A 21,021-nucleotide genomic window follows, 5' to 3' on the forward strand; every position below is an offset into this window, starting at 1 on the left:
AACCATTGTCTAATCTGAGGTCATAAAGATTTACTCCGTGTTTTCTTTTAAGAATTTTAGAGTTTTAGGTATTTGATCCATTTTGTGTTAGTTTTTTATATGGTATGACATAGAGTTCCAACTGCATTCTTTTGCATGTGGATATTCACCTGCCCCAGCACCATTTGCTCACCTCAGTTACAATGACCGATTTTTATAAAATTTTATCTGGACTTTCTAGATCTTATTAGCAGTTGAAGAGATTTTGAGTTTTACTACTTCTACCACATTCAGAGAATAAACTTACCAAGTATTGCAGAAAAGCAGTGGATAAAGCACTGTGTTCCATTTTAGAAGTCATTTCAAGAAGGATACCCACAAATTAGAGCAAGTTTTTGTAATTGTTGAGTTACAGATTGAGAAATAGAATATTTGGAGATGAGAGACTGGGAGAAAGACCTTCCAGTATCTGAAGATTTTCATTTAGAGCAGAGTTAAGCTTGTTTTGTATAGCCTCAGAGCCCATAATTAGAAGTTATAGGTAGATATATTTGAATCCTAGAGAAGAAAGAACTTTCAGTTATAGCTTTTTCATAATTTAGTAAAATTAGCACTGTCACATGGGACGGAGTGCTCACGTCATTGGCAGAGCTCAAGTGAGGTTGAATGATGGGTTATTTGTCATTAAAAGTACAGACAGGATTTCTGCATCAAAATAAAGGTTTTTAAATAGTTTTTCTGAGATGACTGTGTTAGGATTTCCATTTGCCTGTTCTAGTTTACTTTCATTTTTTTTTTTTTTTTCCTTTTTTGTCTTTTTTTCGTGACCGGCAACGGATCGCAACCCTCAGTGTCGCACCCGTACCGGACCGGGACCGGCAACGGGATCACAACCCTCGGTGTTGCGCCCGCAGCTCGCTCAGCCAGTGAGCGGCCGGTCTGTATGTGGGATCCGAACCCTCGGTGGGAGCGCAGTGGCGCTCCCAAGTGGCGCACTGTAGCAGTGCACCACCGGGCCGGCCCTACTTTCATATTTGTGAAGGTTTTCTTTTCAGGTTTCATCCTTTTGCAGGAGTGAGAGAAAACAAGAGGTTATTGTCTTGAAGTATTAAATGGTTGAGGTGCTCTGATTTTTGATTAGCTAACATAATTATGCATTACCCTGAAAATCAGTCTCATTGCTTGAGCTGGTTCTTTTCTTTTTGGCTTCTCTAAATAACCTTGTGCTCTCAGTAACACAATGAACAATGGAGATGAGCCACCGTAGCAACAGTAAATTGAGATAAGAAATAAAAATTAAGATATTAGTCTAACATAAAATTTGTGCATGATTGTGATTTGTAGAGTGTGGGTTGGAGAATATGTTCATAAATTGCAGGAAAATATAAATTGTAATAGTGTAAATGAAATTTCATTGTCATCCTTTCAGGAAAATTGAAAAAGTTACCTTTACTGTTTCAGGGAATTATGTTTTTATTTTGTAAAGGATCCATTAGAAGAGTAGATTATTCAAAGCATACTCAGAAGAAAACGTATTTATGTGTATTTGTATTTTTGTGATGGGTGTATTTGAATCATATGTTTTAAGGCTTGGAAAAATCTGATGATTATATAATCCGATTGAGGTGAATGAATTTAAACACCTGGCTTTCAGGCAGAATATGGATCTTTTAGCTATAACTCTGTCAAGCTCCAAAGCACTGTATTGCTCAAAATAGAATTGGGAGCATGAAAAAAATTAGATTTCTTTTTTCTTTGAAGTGAGATTTTTGGAATAATCTTTTAAATAGGGAATCCTTTTTGAGCTTAGCCTGTTCCACATTTTAAAATTTTATTTTGCTCAATTTTATGGGCTTTCCCTTATTTTAAAGATTATTCCAAAATCCCACTTCGAGCATAGACTATATCTTCTTGGTTGGAAACAGCTGGCTACAAACAAAAGGTTTTTCTCTGTGATGTTGGTGTAGATAGATATGCCTCAATGAGTAATTGCTGCAAATACATTAAAGTGAAGATGTTATGTGGTAGCTTTTTAAGGCTTTAATTTTAAACTTTTGTTAATAATGTGTACATTAAAATATTGTTTTTAGTGTGATATGAGTTCTTCCCTGAAATTACTATACATTAAAAAAAAAAAAAAGACTATTAAAGTACACTAATTGAGATTTTCTTTTCCTTTGTCCATTTTTGAGTGGACCACCTAAGGATTGATACTGTTGACAGATTTCTCTCCATGATTCTACCTGGAGTTAGTACAAGACTTTATTTCCCCTCCTCCTAGTTAAAGGATAGAAGACATTTGTGCAACACGGGACGTTTTGTGGCAGAAATATTGCACATGATGTTTTCCTGTGGCTGACTGTTGCTCGTAATATTTAACAGTTCTGTCGAATTTAGAGAGGGGTTCATTATTTTAAAGAGTATCCCACATTCAACTACAAAAGCTATATTGTATTTTTAAAAATGCTGTTGGAGTTGGAAGATGAAGACCTTATTGATGCTAATTGTTTGGTATTTGTAGATAAGCCTGACAAGACTAATATTTTATCACCAGTCCTTTTTGCACATGTGTTGAGGATCCTGTGCTTTGATTTGCAGCTATAATCATTATTTAAAGAACCAGTTGCTCTTTGCAACTGCCTTATTTAGTCTTGTCTGTCAGAAGCCATAGATCGAAGAGCTCTGCTTTTCGTCGCTTGACTTGTAATAGCTATATGAAAGCTAGCCCAGCAAAATTGAATTTCTAACAGTGTGGCTTCCGTGTTGGTTGGACGTGGCAGTATTTTAGGTCAGAGATCTTGTGTTCAAGTGCGCAAGAGTTCGAATTAGTATGTAGAGAGCCAAATTTGACATCTCTTTTAAAGGCAGGTCTCATGATAATGTTAAGAGCTTTGGGTCATTACTTTGCAGTTTTCAAGGGACACGCTGAACTTGATGCTATTCTCTCGATTCTGTCATGTCACCTCTTCTCGTATATACCCCATCCAGGAGTGACATTCTTACCTGAATTCCTAGATGCTTTGTCACAGGCTTACAGTGTTTTTATCTGTCTTGTATCGTAGTTAAAATATATATTATTTTAGAGGACGAGGGAATATTTATTTGTTGCATACCCTATAGCACCTAATAGAATGTATCCCACTTAGTAAACACAGTATTATGGAATGAGTAAATTTGACATTAATACTCAGAAACAGCATTTTGGTGGACTTATCAACATTGTACAAACATACCTTAATTTAAGTATATCTTCTATCAATAGAATAAAACTTAGCTTATTAATAATTTAGATTTTCAACACATTGGTTTCACCTTCATATCAATTAATTGGAATGCTGGGATTATCCTGAATTTCTTCATTGGTGGGATTGGGGATGAAGGTTGTTCTTGTATTGTAATTCCACGTCCTGTGTCTCTAGGGCTTCTAGTAATTCTAGATTTCCAGTAATTAATGGCTTTTTACTAGTTGCAATTTCCATGGATTTTACATCTTTAGCTAACAACATTCTAAACCATTTGTAAAATCTAAGGTGTGTCAGATATGAAGGTAGCTTTAACAAAAACAGACTTGTCTTCCTTAAAACGAACAAGGAACAGGCTGAGTGGGCTTATGAGAGTTTCATTTTCCATGTGCCAAAGAGAGCTAGAGTTCAGAGCCAATGATGAAAGGTGCCACATCATCCTGTTAGACCAGAAAATTTGTGTTAATCACCAGATAAGACCCTTTCCCTCAGGGAGTTTAGTATTTAAAGAGACAGTTAATGCATGTAGCTTGTAATCTACAAGAATTTAATCTGGTTAAAAAAATTGCACATTGTTTGAAAGGGAGGCTAATTCTTCAAAGAAGAAAGATGTGTGAAGTCTAATTGGGACTTATTTCTGGAGGAGGTAGGCTCTGGAAGGAAAGAAAGAGATTGACATCTAGCAAGATTTGTCAGTGAAGGGTTTTATTTTTAAACCTTTATTATTAAAAATGTGAAAATATATAAAAGAATAATATAAATGAAATCTCATGTTTCTGTTGCTTAGCTTCAGTAGTTACCAACACATGTTGAATTTAGTTGTCAATTTCTTTAGTCTTCAATCTGGCATAGTTCCTCAGCTGTTCTTTGTCTTTTATGACATTGACAGTTTTGAGGAATGTTTTTCAGTTTGTGTTTGTTTGCTTCTTTAGGATTAGATTTAGATTATGTTAACTGTGGTTTTAAAGGAATGAGAAAGATGGGATCCTATCACAGAGGAAGCCATAGGTTATAATGGACCAAGAATCAGGAGACCTGAATCTAGTTCTTAGTAAAGAATTGCGGTTTGCTATGTTTAAAGAGTGTAGACTTCGGAGGTAGTGACATAGTTTCAGATCTTAGTTCTTTGGAGTAACTGTTGTGAATAATTGTTAAGCAACTTATTTACATCTTTATACATCTTAGGGCCATTTGTAAAATATGGCTAATTACTGCCTTTTCTAGTTGTTTTAAGGAGTAAATGAGATAACACATGCAAAGTACAAAGATGTTAATAAACTATGATATTAAAATATGGTAAATTTGGAAAAGAGGAAAATAATGTGTTAGAACTGTAGAAAAGAAGTTTGAGTGTAGAAGATTGCACTTAACCTGTAACTTGAAGGGTGGATTGAATTTGGATAAAATGTCTAGGTGTGGAGAATCCACTGGAAAATTTAACTGTGAGGGGGATATGGTCAGATTAGTGTGGGAAATTATGTTTGACTGAGGAGGTTAGAAGAACAGATAAACCTTGGAGTTTTAGTTTAAAGGTTCGGATTGTAGTCCAGCCTTTGCAATTAGCTAATTGTATGATTTTGGGTAAGTTATTTAACCTACGTGGACCTTGTTTTCAAGCACAATAAAATGACTGGTATATTACCAGCATTCTTCGGAGGAGAGAAACATCACTGACGGGACAGAGTAGTGAGGGAAGCTTTTAGCAAGAAGGAGCTCTGTTGGATCTTGAAAAATAGGCAAGTTCTAGATAGGAGGAGATGGAAAGGGAAAGCTTAGAACAAGAACATTGAATTAAAGAAGGCACCATTGAAAACAAACCTATCATATTACAGGTTAGGGAGAGATGCTTGTTGAAAAGTAATGAGAAATTAAGATGATCAATTCTTTGCTCTATAAGCGGGATCTTTGTAGTTATGGTGGGACATTTAGAGTTGGTGCATTAGGAAAATGGCCCTCTTAGTTATTTAAATAAAGGTTTGTGAGACACATGTTGGAGTATATAACTAGATTCATCTTATGCAGCATTTTGGGATGATGGCTTATAGACAGTTTGCTTAGGGAGCCCAAGGACTTTCTGTCAGAGAGGAGGACATCCCAACTCTCTTCTCTCTGAAATTTAATGTAACAAAAACTGAGGCTTAGAGGAAGGAAAAGGCAACAACAGCAGTGCAGTAATATGACTTTGAAGAAAATGGGTGAGATTGAAATATAGACCACTGATTCTATACATGGGCCTAAGGATTCTGCGGAATGTTTTACATGTCATGTGGTTGATTCTGGAGCTTCTGGAGACCCAGTCATCCAAGTACTGTATGGCAGTTGATCTTGGAGAAACAATAAGTGGTTATAGAAGTATGAACTAAAATGATCTGCAAAATTGGTAACCAGTGCTGTTGCCTAGACCAGGATCTGGACCAGCAGCATATTACGGTGGAGTGAGTGGCCGTTGTTTATTCAGAGCAAATTTCAACAGTCCTGTCACATGGTAGTTAAGAAACAAAGACAGTATATGACGAATAACCATTTTCTGTAGGTGCCTCAGGATCGGTAACCTCCCTTCCCCTGGTCAATCATATATCTGTCTATTTATTCATCTATCTGTCTATAAATAAAATCAAGAGCAGTCCTAATTATATAGGAATCTGGCCGTTCATTGGAGAAATAAGGGAGATGGGATCGTATTTCACCAGAAGATGTTGAAACAGGTTTCAGGAACAAACTTAAGTTGGTAAGGTATAGATATTCTTGACCCATGGAGCTTTGGTTTCTTTCTGACTGATTTTCCAGATTTTTCTTTGTTTTTATGAGCTTATACCTTCAATAAATTTCTCTTGTTATCTGGTATTGTTATTTGGTGTTTGAAGTTAATGCTTTTGAATAGTTACAGTGCCAAGACATAATTATCTCTTGATTTTTATAAAATTTCACTTTGAGAAATTGAGAAAATAACACTTTTCATGTATTGTAGTGCACTTATGTTTGTTTGTTCTCCTCCACTAGAATATAAACTTCGGGCCGGCCCGGTGGCGCACTGCTACAGTGCGCCGCTTGGGAGCGCGGTGGCGCTCCCGCCGAGGGTTCGGATCCCATATACAGACCGGTTCCCGCTCACTGGCTGAGCGAGGTGTGGGAGCAACACCGAGGGTTGCGATCCCGTTGCCAGTCCCGGTCCGGTACGGGCACGACACTGAGGGCTGCGATCTGTTGCCGGACACAAAAAAAGACAAAAAGGAAAAAAAAAAAAAAAGAATATAAACTTCAAAGTTTTCTTTACCACCAGGGTCCTCAGCATCTGGAATTGATGCCTGGCTAAGAGTAGACACTCAATAAAAAGTTATTAAATGAATGAAGAACTATGGTGTTTCACAGCATAATATGCAGTTAAGCCTAATAGTTAAGAAAATTCACAAATGGATTTTCTTTAAAGTCTTTCTTTTCCTCCCTTTCTCCTTCCTCCTTTTATGGGCTTTGTTTTAATGAGTGAAAGGGTGATGTGACAAGCCACATTATAAATTTTTTGTCTGGGAATCTAGTCATGCCTTTGGATAAAAATACCACAGCCAGATATTTAGATCCAATGAGAAAGAACTTCATTAGGTCATTTTGAGTCATTAGACTCAATGTTAAAGATACCCAGTGATGGGAGCATGCAAAGATAAATGTAGTTTAGTGTTTGTTGCCTTCGTAAAAGAAGTTTAGTTCTTGGCCTGGGATGATCTAAAAATTCAGAAATTTCAGTTACACCCCCCCCCCCCCTTTAAAAAAAACACATGGAAGTAATGAATGCATATAATTATTTAAAAAAATTTTTTTTCCCAGCCCTTATCTGGATGTCAGGAGACAGCCAATATTGAAAACTTGTGTTTTGGTTCTTTTGGTCATTACCATTACATATTTATTTATGTCTTTCTTGATATATTGGCTTTAGACACTATTTATTGTTCCCCTTCAACTTTTAAATGAAATGTCCTTGGTAATGTCTTAGTGAAATATGTGTTCTTTGAATAATGCCTGAGGATAGAAAATTATTGTAGATTGACGTAAAGAAAACAAGAGAATGCCATAAGAGTTAGGTTTATTGGATAGGAGAAACATTGGGAACAAATGGATAATCAGTAGGATGATCTTATAAACTTTGAACAAAAGTCTATTTTTCTGTTTCTTCCTTGTAGACTTTTACCTGTCTAGGAATACAGGTTGGAATAGGGTTGGATTCAGTTAGGTCATTCTCCATTCAGAGAATTCCTTGGAGACTTGGAGTTTGAAATAATTCTAGAAATTTATTTTTGCTTGTGCAGTATGGTTATATTTTGATTGTTCTCTCCCCCATTAGAATATAAAATTCGTGGTAACAATGCCTGGTTTTTAAATAGTCTCATAAATGAATGAATGAATGTTCAAGAACATTTTAGAAGTTCTCTAAAAATTCTGAAAGAACAGACTTTGGTGTCTGGACCTTCTATATTGTCCTGAATTGAACCCATTTCTTAGAGTGTGGGCTAGGGTAGTCCTTGCTTGAGTATTCTACAAAAATGTCCTGAGTTTCTGGCTGAGAACAGTGGATAAAAAAGTGAGGAAAAGAAAGAAAGCCACTATTTATAGGCTATAAAAAGGTTATTAAAGGCCATTGGCCCTATACTCCTGGTTTCTAATTGCTTACTACCTTGCACAGTATGAAAAATAGCAAATTGATGGGGCCAGAATGTTCAGTGGTTCTTGGTTGACATTCACCTCTATTCCTTCCATTGAACCATTCTGCTCTTCAATACTGCTTTTTTGCCCTTACAAAGTAAAATCGGCTGTTTCTTTCAATTTCTCCCAATCAATGGCATGGAAATAACGTAGAACTTATTAAAGCTCCAAGAGGGATTTGCCGACTTCTTTCAAATTAGAAAATTAGTCACTGTACTAGTGGAATTTGAAGTTAGACTGAATCAAAAGTGTTAACATCTTTATTACTGCACTAGAAAAGATGCATATTAATAGAATTTATAGAGTGCGTTAAATTGCCCCGGGTAGCAAACATCTGGGAGAACTGAGAGCTTACTACACCTCCTATAATGAGCTACCTTGAAAGGGAAACTGTAGGTTATTTCTTCCTATTAATGTTCTAAGATTATGTTGATGTCATATCTAGAAGGAAAATAATTTCAGGCCATGTAGATATTCAGTAATATACATGACTTTCAAAACCAAAATAAATGTACTATTTTTAAATACTGTAAAGTTATGGAAAAGTCTTAATGGAAGCATTATTAAATTTACCCATCATTTGCTATCACTGAAAATGTCTTTCCCAGGAATTTTGTGTTGCTGTTTTAGGCAATAGTTTTATTGCTTCTCCGCTACTATTTGGAAGCCAGGGAACAGAAATAATAATATCAGACTGATGTTTGTTTAAAAAATGGACATTTGACTAATCTAATTCTCATTATATGATGCTTGGTTGTGGTGTGGTGTTAATTAAAAATGGGTATAATTTCTTAGAGGCCATAATCTTTACCCACTGCTGCTTTCCATTCCAGTAATCCTCTTTTCCCCCTCTTTTATTTTATATCCAATATTTAATCCAGAAATAATGCCCAATTTTCAGAATGTTGTATTCAGTGTGTTTAGAAAGTCACGTTTTTGTTTTCATAAAATAAACTGCATGATATTCATAAGTACACAAAATAAAGCATTATAGACATTTAGATTGGGTGTTTATAGTTTATTTCAGCAAGTCTGTGGTTCTGGTAAAGGACAGCTCAGTGTTTTCCATCACACAAGAAATCTAGGAAAATATCAGTGGCTACCATTTATTAAGTGCTTTTTAGATCCCAGGTACTGTTACATGCCTGATATGCACGATCTTATTTAGTTCTTGTAGTAACACCCGTCTGAGAGTAGATATTATTAGATTCTTCATTTTACAGATTAGGAGGTTGAGTTTTAGAGAGATTAAATAACCAGCATAATGTTTCATCCTCAGTGAGTGGTAAAGTCAGTATTTTTGCAGTTCCGTGCTTAGTTTTCTCTACCTTATTTCTTAAAATTTGATAAAGAACGAATGAATCTGAAAAGGAAGGCAATGCAAAGAGTAATTGTAAAGAAGTAGACGTTTGTATTTGACAGTCATGTTTTGTAAGGTTTACAAATGCAGTGGCCTGGAATTAAATGAATGTGGGAAGGAATAGGTAATTTGGTGTGGTTAGAGAGAACATAAAATACTCAGGTTATTAGGAGGAGGGAAGCAAGAAATAAAAATGTGTGATGGAAAGGATGAGATAAAGGTATAATTACCTAAGGTTGGGTTGCATATCATAGTAGCCACTAATAAAGCTAGAAGATTTGAAAATATATAGACAGTTTCATTATAGTAAGCATCTAAGGGGTGTCTGTGTTCTTTCGGATTTTATTCCCTGCACGTTGGAATACCAGATATGTGTCTCTCTTGTTTTTCTTTTTAGGGCCTTGGGGTCAGAAACTCATGATGAAAGGAGTCCCTGCGTCTCCTAAGCTGTCTGATTTCCTGGGGTAGTCTGTTCAGTTTTCCATCATTCTGCTTAGCTGTAGAGCAGTGAATGAAAAACAGTCAACCATAAACCTTTCTCAGTGAACTTAAGTACTTCTTCTTTTCCTTCCCAGTTACTGCACTCTGACCAGAAGTAATCAACAGTATCAGAATTAAGTCATGTACCCTAAAAGATCAAAACTTAGGAAATGCTTTTTAAAGAGCAATGGTTATTGTTTTTAAATTTTGCATCTGCCTTTGTAAGAGAATAACTGCATTAAAAAGGCTTTAAAAATGTTTTACCAAGATGTGGTAGATAGTTATGATAATGTATTTAGTAATAAATATTTCAGAGCTAAGTGTGGTTGTTAAATAATTGGTCATAGTTCTCATTCTTTACCTTTGAAACAAGAATTATACTTCAGTATTCTGAATTTCAGACATGATTTGCATTAGGCTAACATTTATCTTAATTCTTTCTGAAATTGGTTGTGTGAGGGAGTGAAAAGCAGTCTAACAATTTTACTGTCATTGATTTCTATAGTACCTGTAGAGATAAGGTGCCTTTTATGGAAGGGGGTGCATTTAAAAATGTTCTCCAGGCATTGTTCTAGGCATTCAGGTTATAACGCTGAATAAGGGTTCTTTCAAGATACATACCTTTTAGTGAAGGGAGACAGGCATATGAAATGAATGCCCACAATGGTAGTAAAACTTAGAGTGTGGGCGATCTAAAATTTAGCCAGAAGATATAGCATATCCAAAGTTGTTTAGTATGAGGACTGTGAGGGACTAAAAATATACATGTGAAGGAGCACCCAAGAAATAGAAAGTAATGGGTTTTGGTAATTGATTTGCTATAGGAAATGAGGGAGGAGAAAGAGTCATAGTTTGGATGACTGGGAGATGGAGCCATATGTGGAGGTAGGGAGTATGAGAGGAGGAACAGGTAGGTTCAGGGTGGGAGATGAATGAAATCTATACATCGTAAATTTAGATGCTTTTGGGGACATCCAAGGGGGAAAAGAGGAGAGAAGGATGTCCAGTTGGCTTCAAATAATTAAAAATACTATTTTAAGCAAACGGAGGGGCAGGAAGGTACTGTTTTTTTTTTTATTCCTTTGTCCTTAGAGTGATAACTTTCATCAGGTTTATTGGCTGTGTTGAAAAGTGGCTACTGCTGCAGGAGGCATAATTTTGAAGCAGGAAGTGTTGCATCTGTTCTATATTTTCAGAAAAGCAAAAGCTTCCCCAGCACCCCCCCTCCTCCTCCCAAACTTCTGCTTAGGTCTTACTGGTCAGAGCTGTTAAATATGGCTGCCTCTAGCTGCAAGAAAGGCTAGGAAAGTGAGTATTTATACGGGCATATTGATGCTTTGAACAAAATTGGGATTATGTTAGCAAGGAGGCTGAAGGCATCTAAACAGTTAAGTGAATAGCTAATTAAGCAATATCCCAACAGAGAAACCCATTATTGTGTCTTTTCCTTCAAAATTAAAAAAATAAAAAGCTGAATTTTCAGATATCAAGTGATCAGTTATAAATTTTGAGGTGCATGCATATTAAAAATAATTTGGCCTTTAGGCTTCGTCACATTGCAGGAGAAAGGGAGTGAGGAGTGTGGACAGTGTATTTGAAGGGATCAGTAGGCAGCATAGAGATACTTATGGAGAGGTGACAACATTTGGTGATTATGGTGGACAAAAGAGTCTGCAATGACTTTCAGGCTTTTGGACTAAGTAATGAATATTAAGCAGCAAGGGGCACAGTATTTGCTACAGAAATGGCTATAGTGCTTTTGTGCCTTCCAAGATTTTTTGGTAAACTTCCAAAAAGGGGAGGATTATACATTTTAAAATTCCAGTTTCTCACACGAGTACTGATTGTGTAAATTAAGTAAATTTAACCTAACTTTACATCAGATGATGTCTGTGAATTCTGTGTGTATCAGTCTTTAACAGTTAAATCTACATAGTATTTCAATAACTAGTTAGTTGTGTGAAACACTCTAGGTCAAAAGTATTTGGGAGCTGTGTTGTGGTGCGTGGTGAGAAAACAAAAAAGTAGTTTAGGTTGAGCATCCCTAATCTGAAAATCCAAAAGTCTTAAATGCTTCAAAATCTGAAATTTTTTGAACACCAAAGTGATACTCAAAGAAAATGCTCATTGAAGCATTTCGGATTTTCAGATTAGGGATGCTCAACTGACATGTATTGTGCAATATTCCAAAATCTGGAAAAATTTAACCTCAAAACACTTCTGGTCCCAAGTATTTCATATAAGGGATATTTAACCTGTATTTATTGGTTGGATAATTTACACTGTACTCTGATGGATGTCCAAGATCCTTAGTGTACTGGCTCCGTCCTACCTGTGGTAATAAGAGAATATAAATATAGACCTCCTCCCCCTCAGTAAAGTGATACTTTCATTAAAAAGTCTTCAGCTGTCATGTTGGCATAAGAAAACCGTTTGGGAAAACGAAGCCTTTGGAAAGAGACTCAGGAGACCTAGAGAAGAGTGGTTAAGAATTTAAGATCTGGCATCTGATGTCCACTTATTTGCTGTGTGATTTTGGTTTGGGAACTTCTTTGGGCCTCAGTAAACTTGCTTTTGATACAGGGACAGTAATGCCTACTGTACAGAGTTGTCTGAGATTTAAACGATGTTGAGTGTACATGCAATGCAGAGTTTAATATACATTTTGTCACCTCTTTGGGCCTCATTCTCTTTATGCATAAAACAAAAGGATTTGAACTAAACTGCTTTTTCTTTGACTTTTAACTTTCATATCATCAAAATAGGTTTTCTATGCTATTTGTAAGATATTTTTAGGTTGATATCTGTGTTTTATTTCTCAGAAGGCAGGGGATATTTTCCTTTTCCTTTGAGTGCCTGGTTTTCTGTGAGCCTAGTTCCTTTCTTTAAAAGGCTTCAAAAGATGTCAGAGGTCAACTCTGTCAAATCCAGTCATTGCTTATAGGTGACTCAGTCCCATAGAAGCTTAAGTTATAGTTCTAATATTACTGGTCCCCTACGGCAGAGTTAGGATGAGGACCCAGGTGTGTTGTGAGTAAAGGGTTCCATCAAACCCCTTCTCCTCCTACTGACAGGTGGTCTTGGTTTAATTTTGGTCTCTGATTCATTTGACACATTTATCAGCAATATTACCAGCAAACATAGGGCATGGCAAAGGGATCCATGACATGCGAACTGCATCTAGAGTGGGAGTGAATATATGGAGGGAAGGTTTGGTGTATTCTTATAACTGAGTATCTCCCTTGATAGAGTCAGTTCCCTGGAAGATATGCCCTATGAGATGCTTATAAGATGATAGTGATTCCTCAGTGGAGCTTGGAGTTTCTAAGCCAGGGTAGCTTCCGTACTGTGAGCTCCTTCCCTCTTGTACCTGAGCAGTCACATGCTGATGGTGGTGGTCGGGTGAGGTGCAAAGACAATAGATACTGGATTGTGTGTCCTCTTGCTATGATTGGGGTTACTACTCTGCTAGTCTTTCTTGTCCTATGTCCTTTTCAGTAAATAGGTACCAGGTGTGGCCTACTTAGCTTTTGTGAATTTGTCTAGTTCAGTCTGAGTTATCAGTAGTTTTTTCAACTGATTGATTAACTTTGACAAGAGATAAAGGGATTAGTGAGCAGATTTTTAACCTCTTTGTGGGAAAGATATTTTCTTCTTCTGGACCCCATCTTGAAGAAGTATTCCTTAGATAGTTTCTGGTTTATTTTCCTTCTTACGAGAAAAAAGACAAATTTTGTTGTCATACTTCCCTACCTTCAAAAATATCCCCCCTATCAAGTTCTGACCACCTTTCCCTCTTATCTCATTTAATCCTTGTTGGAATCCCTTATTGGAATCCAGAATTGTGTTTTAGGTGTGATAGTAGGCACAAGTTATAGAGATACTCTCATTTATTTCTGGGAATTTACAATTGAAGTTACTGGAAAAAAGTACAGCCAGTCTTTTTATAGTTCTTCTTTATGCATCTTCATGAACTAGTGTCCCTTGCCTCCTGTTTGTCTTCTACTAAAGAATATTGAACAAAGTGAAGGAAAACTCTCTCTCTCTCTCTCTCAAGCCAAGACCAGGAATTCTTAAGCATTTTAAGAAGTTTTGGCTGTGTCCACTTTTGTGTTTTGGTTATTTTTTCTTAGTGAGGTATTTTAAAATAGGGATGTTAGGTAAGTGTATGTAGTAGTAGGCATACTGTAAGCATTTCCTGGATATTTAAAAAGCAAGTCTGCTGCCTAAACTATATTAGGGCTTAGGTGACTAGCCATTCAGTGATATTTTTCTCTTTTTCAGTATCATGTGTCTTGGGGAAAGTTTGAAGCTCTTTGACATTAACTTTGTAAGAATGCTTGTATGAAAAATAATTTGAATGGACTCTGGGCAACAATTATGAAAGATTCTCTGATTTAGCACATCTTTAGTATTTGATAATTTTAATGAGGATTTTGTATTATAATGCTAAATATTTAAATGTTTGTTATTTATAATGCCTAATGTCTCTGCTAGGAATTGTGGCTTTACAATATGTAGGAGATGTAAAGCAAGAACAGATATTTCAGAGAAAAAATTTTAGAGTAATTGAAACAAATGACCTATTTTGTGAGTATGGATATATTCTAAGTATGATTTCCAATATTAAGCTGACAACACCGAGGTAAGGCACATCTTTATACATCATTGCCTGAGTACAAAATATAGAACATACAACAGCTTCCTGAGTATCTTGCCATCTCTCAGTTGAAACACAAACCAGCTCTGGTACTGGCCATGTTACTTGATACTGCAACCTGGGGATTACTCTTCCCCCTCAATTTCTGAGTCTCCTTACCCTGCTTGGACGCATTCTTTTATCATAGAACTTATCACCTTGTAAGATATCACACTTAATTCCAAAATTCCTTAATTTAAACTCTGTGAGGGCAGGATATATTCCTTATATTTCATGATGTATTTTAATAAGTTTTGGTCCAGTGTTGGTGAATTTATAATTATTTAATATAAAAGGCTAACTTTTAATGTTAACAGTGTCTAGTAGAGAGGTTAATTGAAACTTGTTTTTTCTTCTTTCTTCCTTTATTTCTCTGCCCCCCCTCCCCTGTTTTTTTTTTTTTTTCCTCTCCACAGTTCTGTTGTCTATTGCAGGATAAATCTTAAGCTTATTTAAAATAAAAAAACAACAAACCTACCATTTAACTTGGCATAGTGATAAATATAGGCATTAAATTACATTTCTTCCTGGTCTCCTGAAGGACAGTCTAGCTTTCTTCTTTGTATTTTCTTGAGTAACTAATGCATTGCTAATGGAGACAGTTCATTTTATCGTGTGTAGATCTTTGTTGTTGATGGAATCTTTGGTTGCTTTGATATTAATATGTTCATTTAGAGAACTGGGAAATAGATAAGAAAATTGGCGATTAGTTTTAAATGTAATTTTGTTTCTAGATGGTTTTATGAACTTGTTCTTAAAAAATAATTAGAAGTACACAGTTTACTTGTTTCTTTCCCATATTTACCTGTGAATTAGATTATGATATAGGATTGTTAGAAAATGTGAAAAGAAAACATCTTTGACAATAACATTTTAGTTCACATTGTAGAAGTGAATTTTGGTGTATAGTTGTCCTTATATCAGAAAGCTAAAATACAGGCTCGGTTTCTTTTAATTTTTAAAATATGTATAACATTTCTTCCCATCCACTACTTCGTGAACATTAGCAAGTATTGTCGCAACTTATGGCTAGTGTTTTCTCTTGCTTCCATTTGCCCTGGAACCACTCTCAGTTATCCCCATGTCTTCATTGTTCTATTTCTTTGTTTTTTTGTATTTTAAAAAATATTTCCCATTGGTATTTTTATAATCTCATGGTAAATCATAACTCAAACATTTTTTTTGCTTAGGACCTACTTTTTTTGTTGTCTTTTAATACTATACTATTTTAGGCCCTTTTGTGTTACAATTAGTTGATATACTAGAATTCTGTGCAAAAACATCTTTAGGGATTTAATAGGATTTTAAAATCAGTTTATTTTCTTCACAGTGAGCCAAATTCTATGTTTATGTTTGTTATCAGGTCGTCTAATATGCTATAGTGTAGGATTATGTACTAGCCTCATTTAACAGATGAGGTCACTAAAGAACATGGGTATGATGTCAGAGAGCTGAGTTTTTAAACAGAAAGCCCTTGTTCTTTCCATTTTATTTTCACTGTCTTTTAAGTTTTTGAAAGTGGCAGAGGAATACTGAAGTCTTAATATTCTCATTTTTCTTATTAAACTTTATTATTTATATATTGTGCCACTTAAGGTACTATGTTTGAATGCCATAGAAAACTTCCTCTTCATAGAAGTTATAAATCTTTAGTGGGCAATGTTTGAATAATAATTATTTTTTACTTGTTTTACTTGGTCTGTTAATAAAAACTTTTACCTCATTTAAACTAAAAGCTTTATGCTCCAATCTGGATCTGCAGAATTTTGGGTGGTTATGGGAATTGCCTCAGGGTCAACAAGCTATGGCCTATAGGCAATATCAGATCTATTTTCTTTTCTTAAAAAAAAGTTTTATTGGAAACGGTAATGCCTACTTACTTGTTTTGTTTGTGGTTGCTTTGCTCTGTATATATAGCAGAGTTAAGTAGTTGTGACACAGACCAAATAACCTGCAAAACCAAAGGTATTTACTTTCTGGCCATAGTTTGCTCACTCCTAGACCATTGCATGGCATTGGCTGAAAAGTAAGGTGGAATAGTTGTAATATTCGTATAGTGTCAAACAGTGCTTTATTATCACAGTTTGAGTGGCGGGCAGGGAGAGGAGTAGTGTTTTGTATGGGGAACTTAAGAAAGGTAGTCTCCTTTCTTTCATGATCCCTGGTGCATGCACATGTGTGTGTGTGTGTGTGTGTGTGAGAGAGAGAGAGAGAGAGAGAGAGAGAGAGAATGACCCTGTATTAGTCTATCCTGAATGCATCAGGCAGACAACACAGCTTGTATTTTCTGGTTTAAATGTATCACTTTAAATTTGGTGAAAAAGTTAAATTGAAAACAATTTGGCAAACCAACGTCTGATGGGAATTTGGCATTCTGTAGAATTAAGAATATGTCATCTATTTTATCATATACTTGGAATGAATTATACTAAAATACAGGATAATACACTCCGATTTTTTAAAGGAGTGTATTTCCGACAGCTATTTTGATTAGAAATGGTAGTTAAATGAACAATTTGTTTTAATTTACCGAAGGCAAAGCATTTGCTGCTAATATTGTCCAGATTATACCAACTTTAAAAATATGAAGTCAAAGCAACCCACTTTTAAGCTTTTTTTCATGTGAAAACTCTTTAAGGGAATACTGTAAGGACACACATTCTTTTGATGTATGCGTGAATGATGTTAATATGATGTCCAAAGCACTTCAGAATGACGATTTTCATTTTAGTAATTACTTATGGACATATTCCTAATTTTTTTTTTTTAGGTTAAGAAGCTTAGCCCATTTTATTACAAAGTAAAAGTTGGAGACTTAGTTTTGAAGTGTGTTTGAGAGGCTCTGCTTCAGTGAGGGTCAGATGTGTTCATTGTCATTGTGTGAGGTTGCACTCGTCAGGACAACTATCATGTTTGGGTGCACTTCAAATCTGTTGTAATTTAAAGGTTTTATCAGCGATGACATTTTTTTCAAGTAGTATTGCCATTATATGTACTCACAAGAGACATAATATAACTGGACTCTACAACCATAGTAGCTCACAGGACAGCAGAATCCAAATGGGTAGTTTGTGTATGGCCACAACCAAGGGAATAACTGGGCACTGAAATCCAGGCTATTCTGTGTCAGCCAGGCTGCTTACCTGGTATGGGATGGTGTCTTCTCAGATTTAAAATTTAAATGTTTCTAATATTTAGTACAGAGGATCAAATTTGCACCCTCATTTGGCCCTAATGTGTCAGAGAGTCATGTATGACATGGTACATAATGGTATTCATGGGAAAGTCTGGGGATTCAACAGAGCACTAGTGGCACTCCCATTCGTTCATTCTGTTTTCCAAAATTGCCATGTATTTCAATTTACTACTGTAAGTTTACTTGTGTTTAATTATGTAGATTTATGAATTATATTATCTAGTTTTAACCAAACCTCACAAAAGCCATCTAATGATTTAAAGATGCTTGCAAAGAAACTGTGTATAGAATCAAGAATAGGAATAAGAAACAAGAATATGGTAGAGCTGATAAATTACTAAAACTCTTCATCTGCTACGATATGATCATTTTAGAAGATATCTGAAATAAGATTATCAAGAACGGTGTTTGAAATATATATACACATTCACTATGCGTACTGATGAGCCTTGCTCTAAGAGTAAATTGTACCTTAACATATTAATTAATGGTGAGAAAGGAAAAAAAACCCATCATGATTAAGACATTTAAAAGTTAAGGATTAAGAATGTTATAAACAAAAAAGATTATAGTACTGTAAGTAAATAAAATAACTGTTTTTCTTTATCTTTTACTTCTGTTTTGTGTTTTAAAATTACATAATTTAGTAACACATGTTAATTGTTTATAAATAAATTGAATGCAAGTATGCCAAAAACTTTTTTCTGATAAGGGTGCTGTGCCGATTTTTGGATGACAAGCAACCTTATGTAACTTTAGCTCAAAAATTCTTGGAAATTTTATAGTAAAATTATTGATGTTCATAACAAATATCCTGAGGTAAATAGAACCTAGTTGTGTCTAGTGTTTGTTTTGACTCAGTCATGATGCCTATAGAGCATTTCCTGCAGTAGGTGCTAGAAAGGATCTATCACCTAGCTCACTTCCATGTCATGTCTTGAAGCACCAGAGGTTGGTGAGATTTTGTGTATTGGTATAATCACCTATAATTTCAGTAAGTGTGTGGTATGTTTAATAAATGTTATTTTGATTCGTAGATCTTCTGTGACTTAACTACTTGAAAGTTTTAAGTTATGTGGGAGTGCTAAAGATATTTAGTATGGCTGTGGGGCCAGCACCCAGTACAAATGAGGGTCATTTAAAGATAAAACCAGAGGGGAACAAACTTCAGGGGATTACAGTGTTTCTGCAGTTATTCAGTATGTTATTTGCCTAGTTAACTTCTTAGTGTTTGCTCACTTAATTCACCTCTTTGGTGTGGCAGGTGAACACTTCTCTCTATGGCATCAGCCTGATGTTACTCTGTCACTCTTACAGAAAGTTGTATCCCACTGTAGCACATGGTGGGGACGTGCACTGGTCAGTGTACACACCAAAGAGTTCCCTTCAACATGGCGTGTGAGACATAACTGTCACATTTACATGAAAGGTTCATGGAATGTAATGTGCTGCGACTTAAAAGTTGAGAAGACTGGGTAAACCCTATAAAATGTAAACTCTGAAGAGATGAAAGTTTAACAACTTTTGATTGAAATTATTTTAAAGTCAATTATATATTTTTCTTTGTTTTAAGCAGAATATATAGAATACAAGTTTACACCATTCTTTATGGCTCATGGTCATAGATTGTGAACATACTATATTAGACCCTAATTTATGGGTTGAGATGAGTGGAGGTGAGGACACCCTGTGTACATGTTTGAGTCTCATTTTCACTCTGTCAGCCTCTTAGGAATGTTCTGAGGACCTGCCACATATTAAGCACTCAAAAATTGCTGCTGCTGTTTGTGATAGCATTTGCTTGGGGGAGAAAGATATTCATTGGTGGGGACTTTAAAGACATAAAACAGTATTTCAAACATGTAAACTTTGGTATGGAAAATCTTTTAAACTTAATTTGTTCTAGGGCACACTGAATACTTTCCTTTCCTTTTTCTCAGCATCAGCAACAACTTGTGTTTGGCGGTACCAGAGATTCAGTTGCACATCCCCACTTTGGTATGGAAAATCTTTTAAACTTAATTTGTTCTAGCGCACACTGAATACTTTCCTTTCCTTTTTCTCAGCATCAGCAACAACTTGTGTTTGGCGGTACCAGAGATTCAGTTGCACATCCCCACATCAATGCACTGCCAATGGTAAGATCCTTTGAACTCCCAGTGTCAGTGTTTTAATCACTCTGTTTATCATTCTTTTTTTTTAAAGAATCTTTTGAGAATTTTGGAAGTTTCTCACAATTTGACAAAATACATGTGTTCCCAAACTAAGTAGATTTTTTTTAAATGTGTAATTTAAAGTACTTAAAGTGATTTTTGAATGTTTAGTTAAAAATCTCCAAAGTTGGGGGGTAGAGTTCTTTAGTTTTTATAAACTCTTAGCTGTGGTTATCAGGATGAAAGGTATTGTTATATAATGATGATCTTGTGTTTTGTCAGATGAGTAGAATTTGTAATAGGATTTTGTTATTTAAAGAAATTTGACAGCAGCAGTAATAGCTCTTCTGTTTTTATCCATTTTACTAAAATAGATTGTTTTTGTGTATAGCGTTTATCCTAATATTTATAGCTAATGGGAAGTTAAATGGCTAAAATTCTGCCTATTTTTAGTTAATGAATTATTTTAAGGAGACTCATTTTTATCTATTTAAAAAGATTTTTAAAGAAGCCTTTCACTGTGTAATATAAATGCCAACCATGTGATATAGCAGAAAGTCTAGTGGACTTTGTAGGAGCTGGGATTTGCTTCATTTCCTGAATATGCTAGGAGTCTGACTTTTGGCATATACTCTTGTAAAAATTAGATGATGGAATTGGACTAAATTTTTAAGGTTTATTTTAGTTGTAGGCTAAGATAATTCAGAATGGTTCTTTCTTACAAAAAGTAATTTGTTATCTAAATAGTGTTGCTGTGTATTTGGGGGATCAGTAAATAGCAGAATGAATTTTTACATTTTTTAAAAGAATTACTTATTTAAGCAGCACTATTTTTTATTTAAAAATATGTTCTGTAGTGCATTACCAAAAATTTTAATTATTTTTAATCAAATTTTAGTTGTAAGTATTAAATCAGGTAGCTATAGAAATTGATAATAGTTTATAGAATTTGTTGGGGAATGCTAGATGAATCAGTCTGAAATAAAAATTGTTGAATCTGTGAAAACATTCCCAGGAAATGATTCATATTAATGATCATATTCATATTAAAGATGGACTTGTCAGTATGTTGACAAGAGGAGGATTTCTTCTGTCTGTCTGTCTTCTGAAGTCTTATTGGGGAGGGAAGTAGGGAGAATTGGCCTCATCTTCCCCTCCCCCCTCCTCCCTCCCCTACCCTTTCCTTTCTCCCCTCCCCCCTTCCTTTCTCCCCTCCCCCT

General features: G+C 35.3%; 1 protein-coding gene across 1 annotated transcript in view; it reads left to right on the forward strand.

The window, feature by feature from the left end:
- Positions 1–19,711: 19,711 nt before the first annotated feature.
- TBL1XR1 (transducin (beta)-like 1 X-linked receptor 1) overlaps positions 19,712–21,021 on the forward strand; it is an 82,066-nt gene continuing 80,756 nt past the window's right edge. The window contains exon 1 of the mRNA XM_008575117.1: positions 19,712–19,786. The gene's annotated coding sequence lies outside the window, so the exon portion shown is untranslated. The remainder of the gene's footprint in view (positions 19,787–21,021) is intronic.

The sequence above is a fragment of the Galeopterus variegatus genome, unplaced genomic scaffold (genome assembly GCF_000696425.1).
Source record: "Galeopterus variegatus unplaced genomic scaffold, G_variegatus-3.0.2 Scaffold1138, whole genome shotgun sequence".
In the NCBI taxonomy this organism is placed as follows: Eukaryota; Metazoa; Chordata; class Mammalia; order Dermoptera; family Cynocephalidae; genus Galeopterus; species Galeopterus variegatus.